Source organism: Peromyscus leucopus, chromosome 1, assembly GCF_004664715.2.
Source record: "Peromyscus leucopus breed LL Stock chromosome 1, UCI_PerLeu_2.1, whole genome shotgun sequence".
Lineage (NCBI taxonomy): Eukaryota > Metazoa > Chordata > Mammalia > Rodentia > Cricetidae > Peromyscus > Peromyscus leucopus.
In genome coordinates this window covers 112,695,339-112,713,922 of record NC_051063.1, presented here as the reverse complement: position 1 = coordinate 112,713,922, position 18,584 = coordinate 112,695,339, and the positions used below count along the sequence as shown (strand labels likewise).

At 41.4% G+C, this 18,584-nt stretch overlaps 1 protein-coding gene across 24 annotated transcripts in view; it reads left to right on the top strand.

Annotated features, from left to right (window-relative positions):
• Window positions 1-18,584, top strand: part of Dlg2 (discs large MAGUK scaffold protein 2) — a 1,876,145-nt gene that overhangs the window by 1,620,187 nt on the left and 237,374 nt on the right. The window contains exon 1 of one of the 24 annotated variants that reach the window (XM_037207350.1): window positions 14,308-14,897. The exons of the other annotated variants lie outside the window; for them this stretch is intronic. The gene's annotated coding sequence lies outside the window, so the exon portion shown is untranslated. Of the gene's footprint in view, window positions 1-14,307; window positions 14,898-18,584 lie in introns of those variants that run through there. 24 annotated transcript variants of the gene reach the window in all.

Below are 18,584 nucleotides of genomic sequence, written 5' to 3'. Positions count from 1 at the left end.
CTCTGCCTCCTGAGTGCTAGGATCAAAGACGTGCACCACCACTGCCTCACTCGGAAAATCTTATCCACACAGTGAGTCACTAAAAATTAGAAGGCTATGTAAAATAAAATGCATTCTTTAATATTGGGTTTAACATGTCTTTTAAGTACTCTTGTACAATATAGGCAGTGAGTCTCCACACAGTGCAAAGCTTCCGGAAGCTGCTTTTCCCATCACTGCAAAGTACTGTAAAGACTTGGTGTCTAAAATCTCCCCATCTCCTTTGTTTGTCTCTCCCTGTTTCTCTTTACATCTCTGCCTGTCTCTCCGTGTTCCTGTCTTTCTCTCCCCCTCTTTCTTCCTCCCCTCCTCCTGACCCACCCCTTCTCTTGTCACAGAGTAAAGCTGAACAGTTGTTACTGCAGAGTTCATTTATTTATGGCAAATTTTAAGGTAGACCAGATCTCTTTCCTTTTTTCTTTCCTTTTCTTTTTTTTTAAATTTCCTTTCATTCTCTTACCCTTCCTTTTCTGTTTCCTTTCTCCTTTCTATTTCTATTTTCTTTCCCCTTGCTTTTTAAAAGATTTGTTTTAGGGGGCTAGAGAGATGGCTCAGTGGTTAAGAGCACTGGCTACTCTTCCAGAGGACCCAGGTTCAATTCCTAGCACCCACATGGCAGCTCACAACTGTCTGTAATTCAAGTTCCAGTGGATCTGACTCCCTCACAAAGACATACAGGTCAAACACCAATGCATATAAAAAAATTTTAAAAAAGATTTGTTTCCATTTTATTTGTTGGGGGGGGGGCACGTAGGAGAAGGGAGTGCACATGAAAGCTGGAAGAGAGCATCAGGTACCTTGGAGTTGGAGTCATAGACAGTTGTGAGCTACCCAAAATGGATGCTGGGAATAGCACTCTGGTCCTCTAAATGATCATAAAGTATTCTTAACCACTGAGTTATCTCTCCAGCTCCTTCCACCATCACCTCTTTTTTTTCTCTTCCTTTCTCTCCTCTACCCTGTTCCTTTCTTCTCTGTTCCCTTTCCTTAAAAAATGCTCCAACTGGGCTCATTTCTGCACTGACAACATGCTTATTTTTTGCATTGTACCCACCCTCCTTTTTCTCTTTCTCATTCTTCCAATCCTTAGATAGAAGAAAGAACTCACAGACAGGTAGTAGAGCCATCAGTAGCCAATATGCAATATAATAGTGCTGATCCAGAGTTGATGTTTTCATCTACAAGAGAAAAGGTGGCATAAAATGTTCCTATTTTTATCTTTATATGTTTTACCATTTTATGATATCCCTGAGCTGCCCCATTTCAAGAAATTTGGGGATCACTGCCACCCCTAATGAGTAACTTTTAGAGGATTCTGAGCAGGACTTAGATGTTCAAATTCCTTCCTGATAGTGATGAGAATAGGTAGGAATAAAACAGCACAGTGTTCTCATGGCTCATGTGATAGATGATTCTAGAGGCAAAATGAGGAGCTCAGGGCTGCTGAAGTAATATGTTTGGCAGGATTTGGTAATAAGGATATGATTTTGAGGCATTTGGATGGATTCAGAATCTCTGAGGAGAGCAAATTCTACAGGGGTGAGTAAGCAGATGACAGCTTTGGTAATAACTGAGGATATGGAATTCCATGCCCTTGGATGCACAAAACAGCTTTCTACTCTGACTGCACCTCCTGCTGTTGAGGCTCAGGAAATTAGAATGAAATTTGAATGAGTTCCAAGTTAGTCTGTCTAGCAAAGCATAGCAAGTCTAATTAGCTGTCCTTGACAAGTACATTTCATACAGACAAAATGCCAGTAGGGACCAACAAGATGACTCTGTTGATAAAGGCATTTGGTTCCAAACCTGATGACTTGAGTTTGATTCCTAAAATCCAAGTACTGGAAGGAGAAATGACTCTCGAAAGACTTCCATATAAAAGCTGTGGCACGTGCGCGCACACACATACACACACATATCCAGAGAGAGAGAGAGAGAGAGAGAGAGAGAGAGAGAGAGAGAGAGAGAGAGAGATTATAAATAAATAAACAAACAAATTTGATAACATTTTCTAAATGCCTTTATTGGCTCTTTTAAAAACAAAAACAAAAAACTTTATGTGCATTGGTGTGAAGGTGTCAGATCTCCTGGAACTGGAGTTACAGACAGTTGTGAGCTGCCATATGGGTGCTCAGAATTGAACCCAGGTCCTCTGGAAGAGCAGCTAGTGCCCTTAACTGCTGAACCATCTCTCCAGCCCCTTAAAAAATCACTTTTTAATGCCAGAATTCATGTGTGACTGGTGTGTATCTTTAGGAAACAGCCTCTAGTTAGAATCCTGTTTTCTTTTAAATGTAGCATTTAGGAAAAGACTCCTGACTGTGTGCTGACTTCCTTTCATCTGCAGGCTGCCTAACTTAGAAAATAATACCACTGTGGATAGTAAACAGTTTCTAATGTGGGTTCAGTTAAACACAGTAATGGTAGCTGCAAAACATTAAAGGCCAGTACTATCTCATTTGTGGTGGTGTTCTTAAAACTCCTGAAAAACATAGATCTTTGACATCTGAACTTGATCTAGAATTTCTTTACTCAAGAAGAATTAGGAGAAAGGGAATTGCCATCATCATGGCCTGTTTTTCCCAAGCCACCCAATATCACCCTCTCAGTTCCCCCAGTTTCTTGGTCAGGGCCTTGAATATTATCTAAGAACAAAGAAAGGACAGCAAGGAGGACAGACATGGAAGGAAAGAAGAAAAGGAAGGTAGTCCAGGCACTGTGGCACTTTGTAATCCCTGCACCCAGGAGACTAATCAGGAGGATTACATGTAAGAACACCCTGAACAACACAATGAGGACCTATCTCAAGAAAAAAAGATAAGAAGAGAAAAGATAAGACAAGGAGAGGAGCTTTGGGCAAGATGCAGAAGGAAGATAATGATGACCGACACTATGGCACCTTTAGGACAGTACCACCAGCTGAATAACTGGAAGAGTTTGAGAATGATAAATCCAGAAAAACAACCCAAGAACCACTTGACTAACCATTCTAGAGACCTATTAAGTGTTCATCACTAGAATACAGAAAAAAATTACTAGGACAATGAAGTTACAGCAGAGAATTTCCTCATCTACGGGTTTGCTCAAAAACAAAAGAGCTAAACCGGATGTAGTGGCGCACACCTTTAATCCTAGCAACCAGGAGGCAGGGGGATCTTGGTAAATTCAGGGCCAGCCAGGGCTATGTTGAGAGACTCTGTCTAAATAAGTAGATAGATGGATAGATGATAAATAGATGATGATGATGATGAGAGAGAGAGAGAGAGAGAGAGAGAGCTATCCTGTGTTATAGCCATATTTCTGTAACTACAAATATAAAAACTGGCAGATTCTTCAGAAGACATTTATGTCACATGCAAATTGAATAAACCTGGGATTCACATCACACAGGCTGCAACTAGCTTGACCTATTCTTCACAGCCTTGTGGTACAGACAGGACAAATTTTGTAATCAGGCCTTACTAATGGAGAAAGTGATGCTCTGAAAACATTAGGGGACACAGCTAAAGAAAAACTCTGGCTGATTGGCCCCAGAGACCAAGAGAAGCAAGACTGCATTAAAAGCCTCTCAGATAAGCGTGGTGTTGCAAACTTGTAATCCCCTTTGCTTGGGAGGCTGAAGCAGGATTGCAAATTCAAGCCCAATCTATGTACTTTAGTGGGTTTCTGTCTCTAAAGCAAAAAGAAAAAGAGGTGGGAATGCATCTTAATGGTAGAGTGCTTGTTAGGGTGCAGAAACCCTAGTTCAGTCTTTACTATGCCGCCCACAACACAGTCATTTTCTAAATTGATATTCATGAATGGTTTATGATCAGGGCTCATGAGCACTGACTCTAGCCACTATGCTATAAACTCCATAAGCGCAGAGATTTTTGTGACTTTGCTAATCGTTTATACCGAAAACATAGAAAAATAACCTCATTTGAATAAAGTAGTTGATAAATTACTGAATGCTAATTGAATCAATCAAAATATTGCTTAAAACCTCCAGGTTTTAATGCTGAGCCCCACATTTAATTATTAATCCATTCGTTGTTTTATTCTTATCAGCTATCTAGAGTTTAACCATGGACCAAGAATACAATTCGAGCTGATGTGCATGTCCAACCTATGCGTGTCAGTCAGATTCTCATCTTTGTAACAAAATGTCTGAACAACTTGGGGGAGCAGTATCACTTTGACTGACAGTTTGAGAGGTTTTGTCCATGATGACTCAACTCAGTTGATTCTGGGCTTGTATAAGATAAAGCAGAAAATCATGTCAGATGGGAGCATGTGACACAACCAGGGGTCTCAGACAGGAGGTGAGAGACAGAAAATGAGCAAAGGTGAAACATAATCCCCCAAACCACACTCACCCAGTGCAGTGACCAACTTCCTCCAGTAGGGCCGGCCCCACTATGAAAGCTTTTACCATCTTTCAATAATATCATCACAGAAGCCTTTGGTACCTGAAAAATAGTTTTCAGAACAGGAGTATAATGTTGCTGGAGAGCTTCTTTCCAGGTTCCACCAAGCCCCACAGTCCCACAATCCAAGTATAAAATAATCACTCAGACACTTATATTACTTATAAACTGTATGGCCGTGGCAGGCTTCTTGCTAACTGTTCTTTTATCTTAAATTAACCCATTTTTATAAATCTATACCTTGCCACGTGGCTGGTGACTTACCGGCGTCTTTACATGTTGCTTGTCCTGGCGGTGGCTGCAGTGTCTCTCTGCCTCAGCCTTCCACTTCCCAGAATTCTCCTCTCTCCTTGTCCCACCTACTTCCTGCCTGGCCACTGGCCAATCAGTGTTTTATTTATTGACCAATCAGAGCAATTTGAAATACAGACCATCCCACAGCAGTATAATGTTCCCTGAAATTGATCTTATCCATCTGACTAATTGGTGTTTTGAGTTCTGAGAATAATAATAATAAAATTAAAAATACTAACAATAAAAGCATTTGGCAATGTAGCCAAGTGCCATATGGCACCTATCCTTTCATTACAATGCCAAATTAAAATCCTCATTAAACACTAGGAAGACACTAATTTGAACGACAAACTAATAACCCTTAATAATTCATTCACTGGTTATTAGTCAGCATCTTTTAGTTACATGGAAAACAACTACCTGTGAAAGGTAAGTGATTGATCTTAAAAAGCCAAACAAGGGATTCATGTGGTATATGAGAGTCCGTTGGTATGAATAGTCCATTGATTAGGTCAAAGCTGTCATGATATAACTGCTTCTCCGTGATGAGATCCACCAGCTGGTCATCAAGTCTTCAACATATGAACATTAGGGCATACTTTATACCCAAACCATAACACTATGTTTCCTGAGTTTACATGCATTTGTTTCTTGCCACTGAACATATTGATATTTGAGATGCATCCTATGTAAAAAACATGACTTACAGATTTAGGAGACCAGGAGAAAAATATGGAGGAGGAAGCTTTATGCCATTAATCAAAGCATGGTTTAAAACATAGACCAAATCAATACGAATATTCACTCCTAAGAAGTAATTTTCTCAAGTTCTTTGTCTCTGATTTTCTTCTTTTCCATTTACTTTTCTTAGACAACCATGGGACCATAGTGAAAAATAAGGCCATATTCATCTAACAAAATAATTCATCTAACAAAAGACTTTCATTAGCAATCTCAAATCCCAAATCTGGGAGGTAAAGAACTTTCCAACATACTGTAGCATCCCTTCTGAACCTCTAGTTTGGAAGCACAGTTTTGATGAGATTATTAGTGTGCTTTCATCCATGCAGATGTGATCATTTGAGCCCTACATTGTGACCTATCACTTATTTACAGAATAAGAGATTGAATGTTTACTTTTGTTTCTCCTAAGAAAATGATGCTTGCAAATGAGCTACATTTGCCTCTTGGGATATATAGATATCTTGGAATTGTACTACCCATGGTGTCACAAATTCTGTCCTACATAGATGCTTGGAAATCACATAACACCATCTATAGGGAAGTGAGTAGTCGGCTGGGTTATAGTGGCACCACACACCCTGAGTATGCCCTCTTCTCTGTATATTGTGAACTGAACAAAGCTGTTGTTCATGTTCAGATGCTTTTTGTCTTTCTTTTTATTCTCTGAAGAAATACATTAAAGAAAAAACAGACACTTGAGAGAGCAGCCTCACTGGCAAAAACAGATGTTACGAAAACAGTAATAAGTCATATGCAAAGTGGACTTTCATTGCTGAGGTCCTTCAGGCTCTGTTTTATTTATTAATCAGTCCAGTCTTCAGAGAGAAATCAAGTGTTTGATACAGTTATTGGAAACTATAAATCCAAATAACAGTCTTGCCTGACAGTCTGCCTTTCTAAGAATCCCAACCTATCCAAGAGACTTTGGTTCTGGAAAAAAAAAAAAATCCCTTCCAAAATAGGTGTATAATGTCACCTGAAGTTGATCTTGGCCATCTGGATAATTAGTAAGTGTTTTGAGTTCCAGGAATAATACTAGTAAAATAAAAAATTTCAATACTAAAAATAAAACATTTGGCAGTGTAGCCAAATGCCATAAGGCACCTAACCTTCCATTACAATGCCAAATTAAAGTCCTCAATAAACACTAGTAAGACACTAATTTGAGTGACAAATCAATAACTCTTAACAATTCACTCACTGATTACTGTTAAGCATCTCTAGTTATATATAAAAGTAGCTACCTGTGAAAGGTAAATGATTGGATTTCAAACTTTCCTGTGAAATGCTATGCACAATCAGAAATGCCTCTTCAGTGTTTATTGCAAGCAAACTGCGAGAGAAGCTAGGCTAAGTTATATTAGTGGAGCCTTCAGCCAAAGAAGGATCCAAACCACCCCAAGGTGCTGTGATAGATACATGCTGTTGGGGATACTGTGTGAATCATAAGGTGCTGTTTAACTCCAGCTGGGAAATTCAGAAGGACCCCCAAAGGCAGCAGTGTCTGAGCATGTATTAGAAGAATGAAAGGAGTGGCTAGACAAAGGAGAAAAAGCTGTCAGTTTAGCATCATCCCGTTTCCCAGGAAGATGCTAAGAGCAGATGCCAGCATCTCTGTATATCAAGTTTGTAAGGGAGCTGTGTTCTTCACTGAGAACAAGGGCTTGATGCTGGAGTTAATAGGGATTCAGTAAAGAATTCCAACAGAGGGAACACAAGACTAGATGAATGTTTTTGGAAAAGTACGACTTATAAGCAAGGAAAGGAACATACTAAAAAGGAGTCGCATTGAGAGAGGGCCTGCATGAATACAGTGACAACAGGAAGGGCTAGATGGAGCAGAGGAGCATTTCAGAGGTAGAGTTGATAGGAGCAGATGCTTGATTGAATATAGACTTGAGGTTTGAAGCTGGATTTCCTTACCTAGATTGCTGTAACTGGGGTATGCTTAATCAAAGGCTCCATGTTCTTTTAATGTCTATTAATTCATCTAAAACCACCAGTCTATAGTATCATTTTAGCTATACAGTAGTCCTGTGACATTTGACATTTATACTGATCTTTGAACTTTGCAGAACATTTCCTTTTGCTGTCCCCTTATATATAAAGCTTGACAGACTTTAAAAAAAAATCATTTGGCAAAAATTACATAGCTGAATTTGGCCAAGGTAGGAATTAAACCAAGTCTCCATATCCCCCAGTCTAAAGTTTTAATTCAGAGCAAAAATCTTATAGTTCATCACTCTATGCCTCTTCCTCTTTTTTTTTTTCTTTCTTTTTTTTTTTTTTACCCTATCTAACATGAAAGAAAGTAGATTCTGGGCTAGTCAAGGTGGTACATGCCTTTCATTCCAGCACTCAGAGGCAGCATAGGCAGATCTCTGTGAATTCAAGACCAGCCTAGACATAGTAAGTTCCAGGCCAGCCAAGGTGACACAGTGAGACCCTGTCTCCGAAATAAAATAAAGACAGTAGATTCTGAAAGATTTCTGAATCAAATAGGAAGCAAATAACTCTGGAAATCTTGAGAACATCCATGGAAGAAGAGTCAAGCAGCAGAGAAGAAAGGAAACAAAGCCATGGAGTGGTCCTGGCCTTCTAACCAGCAGAAATCACATCTGTTATGGTACCAATGTTTTCACTGAGTCTTCCTGTAAACCACACTGTGGTGGTATTGTGTTCCCCAAAATATTGTGTACTCTAATAAATTTATCTGGGGTCAGAGAACAGACAGCCACTAGATACAAAAGCTAGAAAATGGTGGCACTCACACCTTTAATCCTAGCATTCCAGAGATAGAAATCCCTCTGGATCTCTGTGAGTTCAAGGCCACATTGGAAATAGCCAAGCATGGTGACACGCCTTTAATTCCAGAAAGCCAGCCTTTAATCCCAGGGAGTGGTGGTAGAAAGCAGGAAGATATATAAGGCGTGAGGACCAGAAACTAGAGGCATTTGGCTGGTTAAGCATGTGGCTGGTTAAGCTTCAGGCTTTCCAGCAGCAGCAGTTCAGCTGAGAGCGATTGGGATGAGGACACAGAAGCTTCCAGTCGGAGGAAACAAGACCAGCTGAGGATCCGGCGAGGTGAGATAGCTGTGGCTCGTTCTGTCTCTCTGATCTACCAGCATTGATTCCAATAACTGGCCTCAGGTTTGATTTTATTAATAAGAACTTTTAAGATTCCTGCAACACCACACTAACCTGGAAAGTGGTAAAAGACCAGCTGATGACATTGGCCATGATCTGGCAATTATTACAGCGTCTCACCTGTTTAGTGGGTCCAGTGTCTCACCCCCCAAATCTGTCTCACTTGCTGACTGATTGAGTTGTCTAAGATTCTCTATGCAGTGACTATGAAAATATTCCTGTTCTGACTGAAAGTGGGAGCTACCACTGCTCCATCACTAAAACAATGCAGAATTCCAACCTCATTGAGCAGAGGAAACATCCAGTCTTGATCCCCACAAGCCAAAAAACGGAATTGCTCCACTGAGTAATGGAGCTAGAGTTATTTGCAATGATGGCACAACTATTTTGTGAGTTTTATTTCTCCTCTTCTTCCTCCTTCTCCTCTTCTTTCTCCTTCCTCTCCTTTTCCTCCTCCTTCCCCTTCTTTTTTCTTTCATCTTCTGTCATGCTCTTACTATGAAGCATGACCTCAAACCTCCTGCCTTAGTCTCCAATGTTGGGATTACAGACCAGTATCACCACACCCAGGTGGAGCTTTTCCATCCATGTTATTGATTGGAAAGCAGCAAGATGCCTGTCTTAGGTGATAGATACACGTGTGGGCAGGAGAGCACTTTTGTCAGCAAGGTTCATTAATGTTTTATAGGCGCCAAAGGGGGCATTGCTTCAGGATGCCTCAAGAGGAAGAACTTTGTAATAAAAGCCTTTGACTGCTGTGTTTCTTTTTAAGGCAGCTTGACATGCAGTCTACAATAACTGACCTGCCCCAGAGATCAACTCTTACTTGTAGCTAACTGGTTTCATAATGATGGTCAAATAACTTTGCTTAACAGAGAAAAATCAATCCACAGGTCTGTAATTGTATAGCCTTCATCCTTCTGCAGGAATTCATTAACTTCCTGCTCCCATGCTGTCAGCTTTCAGCATGCTCCCATGGCATCTAGAACTATGATTGGAGTTAATACAGCTTTAAAGATACAAAAGTGCACGCATACACACACACACACACACACACACACACACACACACACACACAACATTGATACTCATTCTGGTTCACCATTTGAAGACAGGGTACACACTCATACTTCATTCCCGACTCCCACTTGCTATTTGATGTTTGAGATGACAGTGAGACTCTGGCCCCTATCCAGGTCACCCGTGAGGTCAGGAAGTCAACTGACAATATGCCCCAGTCCCAAGTCTTCACCCAGCTCATGTTGACCCCTATAGGCTACAGTTTTTCCTTATTTATGTAATATCTAAAGTCATTGTAGCAGACCACCTTGGTCCCTCACTCTTCGCAACTCTTCCCCACACCACACCCTATCTTCTTCCTTTGTCCTCTGTCAAACACAGGTTGCCCTAGTTTATAGAGTCTCTGTCATTCAACCTCCTGAGAGATGATGTTATTTCAGTGCACATCTTTCCCCCTTGCTTTCCAGTGTCTTTAGCAAAACTCCCATATCCTGCCCCCACCTTTTTGCCCTTGTTTCTACCATTCCTCTTTTTATGTATGTTTCTACTGCCCTACTTCCTATCTACCAACCCAATGCTGACCACTAACCCCACTGTGATGTTTTTCTCGTTCTCTTTATTTCTCTACTCATACCCATAATTACTAATATGCTACTATACATAGTACTACTGGTATCCCTTTACTCCCCCAAACAATTGTTCTTTAAGGACTAGCTGTGACATAGTAAATTGATACTCTCTTTTCATGGAGTGTTTACCATTGACAACATCTGTAGTTGTAGATAGTTCTCATCTGACTGTGGAGGTCTGGGTACAGAGTCTAGTGACCTGGACATCGGTCTAAACAGGACAAATGTTGTCTCAATCCAATTAAAACTAGTCTTTCCTGAAAAATGCAAATGTCTTCATTAAAAGTAGAAAGGTGACCTGAATTAAAATACTATCGCAACAAAAACCTTAACCAACAACCCAACCCCAGATAGACAGGTCCCTGCCTAAAACATGAGGAAGATGAAAAACCAAGACAAAGTGTTAAATGTATAGAGGAGTATATATGTAAACATATATATTTAGTAGGCAATTTGACAGCATCATCAATCAGGAAAATAATAGTAGGTTCTGCCCTAGGGCCCATGACCTCCCCTGTCTTAGGCTTTTGACTAAGATGACGGTACTAGGTAGGAAATTCTCTCCAATGGAGCAAGCCTCAAATCCAGTTAAAAAGTTGTTGGTTACTCACTAACAGCTGTGCCAGCACTGCGCCAGTACATTCATCCTAGTTAGTTGGTCCTATTCGATAGACATGGCAGAGGTTGGATAAAATGGGCCTATTTCATTTTATACATGTATGACATTCTCAAGAAAAAAATTTACAATTAAAAAGGTTTGAAGCTATATGTTTCAGAATGGATTAGTTTATTTGTTCTGACTCTTTTCACTAAGTATAAAATTCCAAAACTAGGACAAATGTTCGTTTGTCTTACTGCAGGGTGATACAAATTTGAAAAAAACATCTTTAAAAGTTAAGTATTTTTTAGTCTGATATACATATCATTTAAGTATTTCAGTTTAATACAGTGGGGTTAGTGGTCAGCATTGGTTTGGTAGATAGGAAGTAGGGCAGTAGAAACATACATAAAAAGAGGAATGGTAGAAACAAGGGCAAAAAGGTGGGGGCAGGATGTGGGAGTTTTGCTAAAGACACTGGAAAGAGAGGGGGAAAGATGTGCACTGAAATAACATCATCTCTCAGGAGGTTGAGTGACAGAGACTCTATCTTTATGCTTTTAGGTAAACTGAGGACTTACCTAAAGGAAAACAATTAAAAATTAGTCTTCAAACAATTATTATATTCTAGTTTACAAATAAAGGGTTAAAATGAAGTATTACATAATCCTTAAACTATAGAAAATAATCCGTAACTGTCATGATAGAACTCTCATCCAGTGACTGGTGGAAGCAGATGCAGAGATGCATGGCCAAACCCCAGGTGGAGCTCCAGGAGTCCAATTGGCAAGAGAGAGGAGGGATTATATATGAGCAAGAGATATTGAGACCATGATTGGAAAAAGCACAGGAACAAATAACAAAACTAGCAGAAACACATGAACTGTGAACCAATAGCTGAGGAGCCCCCATGGAACTGGACTAGGCCCTCTGGATAAGTGAGACAGTTGATGATCTTGAACTATTTAGGAGGCCCCCAGGCAGTGGGACCAGGACCTGTCCTTGGTGCATGAGCTGGCTTTTTGGAACCTAGGGCCTATGCTGAGACACTTTGCTGAGGACTGGACTTGCCTCAACTGAGTCTACCAGGCTGGGCTGAATCCCCAGGGGAGAACTTGCCCTGGAGAAGGTGGGAATGGGTGGTGGATTGGGGGGAGGGAGGAAGGCTGAGGGGTGAGAGGAGGGAGGACAGGGGATTCCGTAGCTAATATGTAAAATTAAATTAATTATAAAAGAAAAGAAGAAAAAGAAAAAAAAAGACTAAGATAGAGGCAGGCTGTTTCTTCACAATCCCATTTGCAACAACAACAACAGAATAAACCCACAAAAACTTGGAATAAACTTAACCAAAGCACCAAAAGAACTCACAATGAAAACTTTAAAATACTGAAGAAAGAAATAGAAGATGACAGTACAAGTTGGAATGTCCTCTTATGCTTATGGATGGATAGGACTGATATTGTGAAATTGGTCATCCTCTAACAAAAGCAGTCTCTAAATTTAAAGGAATCCTAATCAAAAAGCCAACTTAATTCTTCATGGTACAATAGAAACAGTCTTAAAATATGTCTAGAAGCAAGAAAGACTTGTCTAGTAAGCAAAACAATTGTGAACAATAAGAAAGAATACCTCTGGAGGAATCATAATACCTAATTCCAAGTTATATATACTACAGGACCATAATGATAAAAACAGTGTGGTACTGGTACAACAGACATGTTAATCACTGGAGTGGAATAAAGATATAGCTATAAGTCCTTACATCTACAACCACTGTAGTTTGGACAAAGAGTTCAAAATGAACAACAGAATAAAGAGCCTCCAACAAGTGGCTGTTCTTGGCTGCAGTAGATGACCTCCAGCCCATGCTCAGTCAAGACCAAAAGAAGTTATGAAAGCAGGTGTGGGGTGGGGGTAGGGGTTGTTGGAATGAGAGGTCAGGGGTCATGATATGGAAATGGCTAAAATACATTATATAAATGTGTGACTCTGAAAAGTGAAAGTTTTTCAAAAGAAAAAAAACTTTGTTTTTTTTTTTTGTCTTTTTTTAAACTGTTTTCATTCCAAATACTTTTTTGTGTGATAAGAGAAACTTATACAAAAGAGTACAACCCCACATACATAAAACTTTGATTAGTTTGCTCACCCTAGCTAAAGCCGGAGACTTCTAGAGCCATGGGTCCCATCAAGACAGCCATTTGGTTAAGATCACTTAAAAACTAATAATAATCCTATTTTATCCCTGAGAACCCGTTGGGATTAGTTAGTTAGTTAGTTAGTCAGTCAGTTAGTTAGTTAGTTAGTTAGTTCCTAAACAGTGAACAGATTCTAATCCCCAGTTCTGCTTTTCTGATTGTTTCTGATGAACAAAACACATTTATCATTTTTTAGATGAAATATTTATATGAAATTACTTCCTTCATCTGGCAAGTTTGGTGAGCTGTTCGAGTTTTATTTTATTTTATTTTTTTTAAATCATAGACCCGGTGCACTTTAAGTTTTATAAATAGAAGAGGGAGAACAGGTAGGTGGTTACCATGGTGACCACAACATCTGATTTGAGTAGCAACACAGAGGGCAGGAAAACAGTGCCACATTCAGCTGGATTGTACCAGTGATCAATCGTGTGTGTGTGTGCGTGTGTGCGTGTGTGTGTGTGTGTGTGTGTGTGTGTGTGTGTGTGTGTGTGTCTGTGGGGGGGGAGGGGTTAGCGGTGGAGGGATAATGAGCACGTCTGGCTCCACTTATTATACGCTCAGCTAACCAGCACATGACTAGCTTTGACTTCAGAAAATTCATCAACTGTACAATCAAAACAAGGACGGCTTTGAAAAATGCTTTGGAGAAGAAACGACCACAAATACGGAGCAAAGTTTGCAACTACAGGATCTTGAACTGGCATTCGATTGCCTACTTCAAACTGAATGAAGAGAGTGGATTAAATCTCAAGTGGATGGTTTCTTTCAATGTGGTGACTTGGTTTCCCCCCCCAAAACAGGTGAAATGAGTGACTTCCTCTGCTTCACCCTCCTCTAAGCAAGCTCTGCTCTCATCAAGCTGACACGAGCAGGCATTTCCTGGTTGGGGGCCTGCAGGTTCCTGCCAGCCAGGTGAAGAATTAACACTGGCCCATGGATAAGTTTTTTACTGTCAACCATCTCCACTGTAAAAAAGGCCAGCTCCCCACACTTCAAGGTCGGAATTTCAAAAGCAGTTTCCTGGGAGGTGGGCTGGGACTGGGGGGGATAAACATCATCCTGGCTCCCCTCTGTGGGCTCTTCTCGCTGGCTGCCTCCCCTCCTCCCTTTCAAAGGGAAGGATTTTCCCCTTCTGAGAAGAGGTGGGGAAAGGGGTGGGGGTGGGGAGAGGAGGTGAGCGGAGCCTGCACACCTGGAAAGTGATTCCTTCCTCACTTAAGCGCTCTTTCTAGCAAAAGGAGAAGCGATTCCCTGTCTGGACCTGGTCCTTTGGTGTTGCAACACATCTCAAACTAGTTCGGTGGCGGGATCGGGAGATTGACCCCACCTGCTTCACTCCTGAGAGGTTTTGGCCAGCACCCGAGTGTCAGGTGTGTGCCGGCCAGGTGGAGTTTCACGCCCCGCCACCGCGGAACTGCCCCGCCACCGCGGAACTGCCCCGCCGGGGGACTCGCCACCCAGCTGCGAGAGGGATCCGCCGCCTGCCACGCTGAAACGCTCTGGAAACTGTCTAAGGCGCTCGGGTGAGAGATCCGAGCTGCTTTTCTTAGACATATTGCCCCTGACAGATCCGGTGAGGGAATGACTACCACTGAGATGCAAAGAGCCCGGCAGTACCCCCTCCTTGCCTTCCCAGAACAGCGGCCCTTGCCATTTCTCAGCACTTGGTGCTTGCAGGCGTCTGCGGCCGCTGCTCTGTGATCCAGTCGGTTGCCGGCTGTGTTCTGAGAAAGCTACAGTCACTGAAGTTTCTCCTCCTCCATCTCAACACAACAGCCCCCAAACCACCCAAGTTTGCTTCACCAGCGGCTTCTTCACAGTAAGTCTTTCTTGGTGAACAGGGTGTGTGTGTGTGTGTGTGTGTGTGTGTGTGTGTGTGTGTGTGTGTGTGTGTGTGTGTGTGTGTGTGTTGGGGGATGGGAGAGAGACTTGTGGCGTTTAGGAATGTGGAATTCTTGCAGCAGATTTAAATGGGTTCCAGAAATGCCTGGGTCCACGTTGACTTCAGAGCAACTGTTTGCTGCATTCATGTTTAAAGTGGAATCAGATCCTGCTTAGGGGACAAGCTAGTTGTCTTGCAGGAAGGCAGACTTACTTGTCTAAAAGAACCAGATAGATTTGAATGCTGAATCTTTTACCACTCACCAACTAATGCAACGTAGAGAAATAGCTGTACTCTACTGCCTTCAACTTCGTTATCTGTAAAATGGCGATAATATTATCTATTTTGTGTGGACCTTTAAAGATTGTAGTTGTGTGTGCAGAGTTAGATTCCAAGATACTCCTTCAAAAAGCACGGTTACTTATTTAGAAGTATACATTTAAGTGTCTGCAGACAGCAAATGATTAACAATCCTAGCTTGCTTAGTAGTTGAGAATGCCCTCTAAGGTCATTCTACCTGAGTTCCAGAGTTCCTTTTGGAAACCAACCTTGTTCAGCCATCCACAGCTGTGAAATGATAATGCGTTTCATAGATTTGTGGGAATCAAAAGGAGCCTCCTGTGTAAAACCCTCAGGACTGTGCCTACCGCAGAGTAAAACTCAATACATTTTTATTTTATTTTATTTTTTATTTTTGCTGTTGTTACTGCTACACAAGAGTCCAACCGTGAGGCTGAGCATCTGGCCTCTCTGGGATAAACTTACCTTATATAATTTTTAAATGGAAGGATGGAAGAAAGTGTCTTCCTCTTAACAGCTGTGTTTCTAAGGGTATCCACATTCCAGTCTATCACCCCCACATTTTCTTTGGAAAGGGCCTAAACAAAAAGTCAAAATGCTTTATGATGGAGAAATGATATACAAGATGCTTATAATGCATGTGTTGGATTTAAAATGACCACCTGTTCATAAAGCCTGATGTGTATTTCATGTACTCCATGTACAATTTTGTTGCCTCACAGCCCCAGAGATTTCCATAGGTTTGGAGACTTGGAGATTTGCATCCAAGCACTCAGTTCACACAGGCTGCCTGAGTAGCATTTGTTAGCATGTCTAGTTTCTGTATTTTTTTTTTTTTAAGAAGGAGCCTTAACCTGTGGCTCTGCATTCTGATGGTAGTTAATTTGCATCTGGCATAACAGCTGAGCAGCTGGCAACCTGTTTGTGAACCAGCCCTGAGTCTCTCCTCACCCTGCCCCTGGGGTGAGAGAGCAGACTTGCTGGGCAGGCGGGAGAGAGGATTTTCCTCAGACTTGGGGAGCTTGTCTGACAGTATGGCTTCTCTTCTCTCTACACCAGCTCTTCACAAATCACTTCCCACAGCCCCTTGAAAGGGTACAGATGCCCTAAGCCAAGCACTCTTTGTAAGGAAGCACAGTTAGCCACAGGTGTTCAGCATTAACCTGACAGCCCACCATGGGGGCGGGGACTGTGTCGTCTCATACTTGATGCTTCAAAGGAGTGGAGCTTACCACCATGGAAGCAGCATTGTAATTCTCACTGGCAAAACTATGATTGTTCCAAGTTTGTTTGCTTGCTTGCTTGCTTTTTCTTAAATTATCCAAAGCTGTTGTTTGTTTCAAATATATAGGGTACGGGGGAGGAGTAAAATTGGTGTTTGTGTAGTATACTTTTTAAAATACTAGGAATATAACACATTGAACAGGATAGTGTGAATAGGACTTCCCTGTCCAGGTTGGTCACATAACCTGATACCAAGCAAATTCCTTTCAAACGCTTTAGTGACCCGTCGCACTGTTCTCAAAGTCTGGGTCGGTTTGCAACCTTTCTGTCTTTATATTCTCACTCCTACAACTCATCTGTAGCAGGTCCTTTAATCCGAAGTAATGACATTTCCTTAAGGATACCCACGCCCCTCCCCTCCCAATCTCATTCCTCACTCATGCTCCTAAGTTTGTGTGGACCGAGTTCCTCCGGATGTATTGGTGGACCTTCTCAAAAGGCAATTTTGGCAACATTTCCATGATCTTCCATGTCTTCAACAATGCACTGTCAGCATTCCAATCATCAGCTGTATCTCCAGCAATTGATTGTCTTGTATGAATTTCACATGCACACAGTGTAACTTTTTGTCTTGTTTAGTACAATCTTTCTTTGAAATAGGTTTTTTTTTTTTTAATGTCATTTTGGAGACAAAGAAAACATATGTGATTTTCTTTGTATGAACCAAATAATGGGTGTAGAAGGAGTCTTAAATGGTCTTATTAATAAAATCAAACCCAGAGCCAGGTATTGGGGTGAATGCTAGAAGATCAGAGAAGCTGAACAAGCCACAGCTACCTCACCTCGCCAGTTCCTCAGACTGGAAACTTCTGAGTCCTCATCCAGAATGAATCTCAGCTGAACTGCTTCTCAAAAGTCTGAAAGCTTAACCAGCCAAATGCTTCTAGTTTCTGGTCTTCACGCCTTATATACCTTTCTGCTTTCTGCCATCACTGCCTGGGATTAAAGGCATGTGTCACCATGCCTAGCTGTTTCCAATGTGGCCTTGAACTCACAAAGATCCAGATGAATTTCTGCCTCTGGAATGCTAGAATTAAAGGCGTGTGTGCCACCATTTTCTAGCCTCTGTATCTAGTGGCTGTTCTGTTCTCTGACCCCAGATAAGTTTATTAGGGTGCACAATATTGTGGGGAACACAATACCACCACAAATGGGTGCTTGGTAACCAATAACCTGGGAGCAATTGGCTGATAAGTCAGGGATCATGATACACATGTGGTTTTAGGTAGTAACTGATGACCCAAAGCATTAGGATCAAGGTTTTGCTTTATGTGATCACTCACAGGTAATATACTTTTGTAGCTGAAGTTTGAATAGTATTGTGGGGGGAACTGGTATTAAATGCTGACTTGGGAAATCCATGAGTATTGGAGGCTTGAAAACTTAAAAGTGTCTGCAAATGTTAAGCAATGAGTAGCCAAGAGTGGGTGAACGTTTACACATGTTAATCTGAGGTTTACAGGCCCTGTGCCTTATAGCTTAGCCCACTGTTGTCTCCCTGGCTTTCTGCCTTGATGAGGCCTCTGGAATACTTGATAAAAGCATCTCTTTTGAAGTTAAGCTTGGAACAAGTTATTGAACTCTAAGACTCCTGATTCATATGCTGAAGGCTCAGGCCCAGGCCCAGCTGCTATCTTCCTTATCTTAGCTGACCCTTGTTCAGTGCTCAGCTCTCCACATCTAAAAGCATTTAATCTGAGTGATCTCACAGAGGTGTTCCAGCATGCACCCAGTTTGGACCGGTTTCCTTCACTAGGAGTGGGGTATATGGCACTAGCAGAGGAGGCTGCTTGAATACTACTTTTACTTGAGGGGAAATCAGCATTCCAGTCTCAGAACTCAGAATAAGAGTGTCTCCAAGGAGACAACCTTCCATGGCCTTCCTTTTCTCATTCTGAAACCCAGGAACAACACTAATAACAACAGTAGAGATGAACTGAGGTTGTAGCTCAGGTGATAGATAGGATAGCATATCATATGCCGGATTCAATCTCAGAATCACATAAATCAGGCATGGTGATAGTACATGACTGAAGTCCC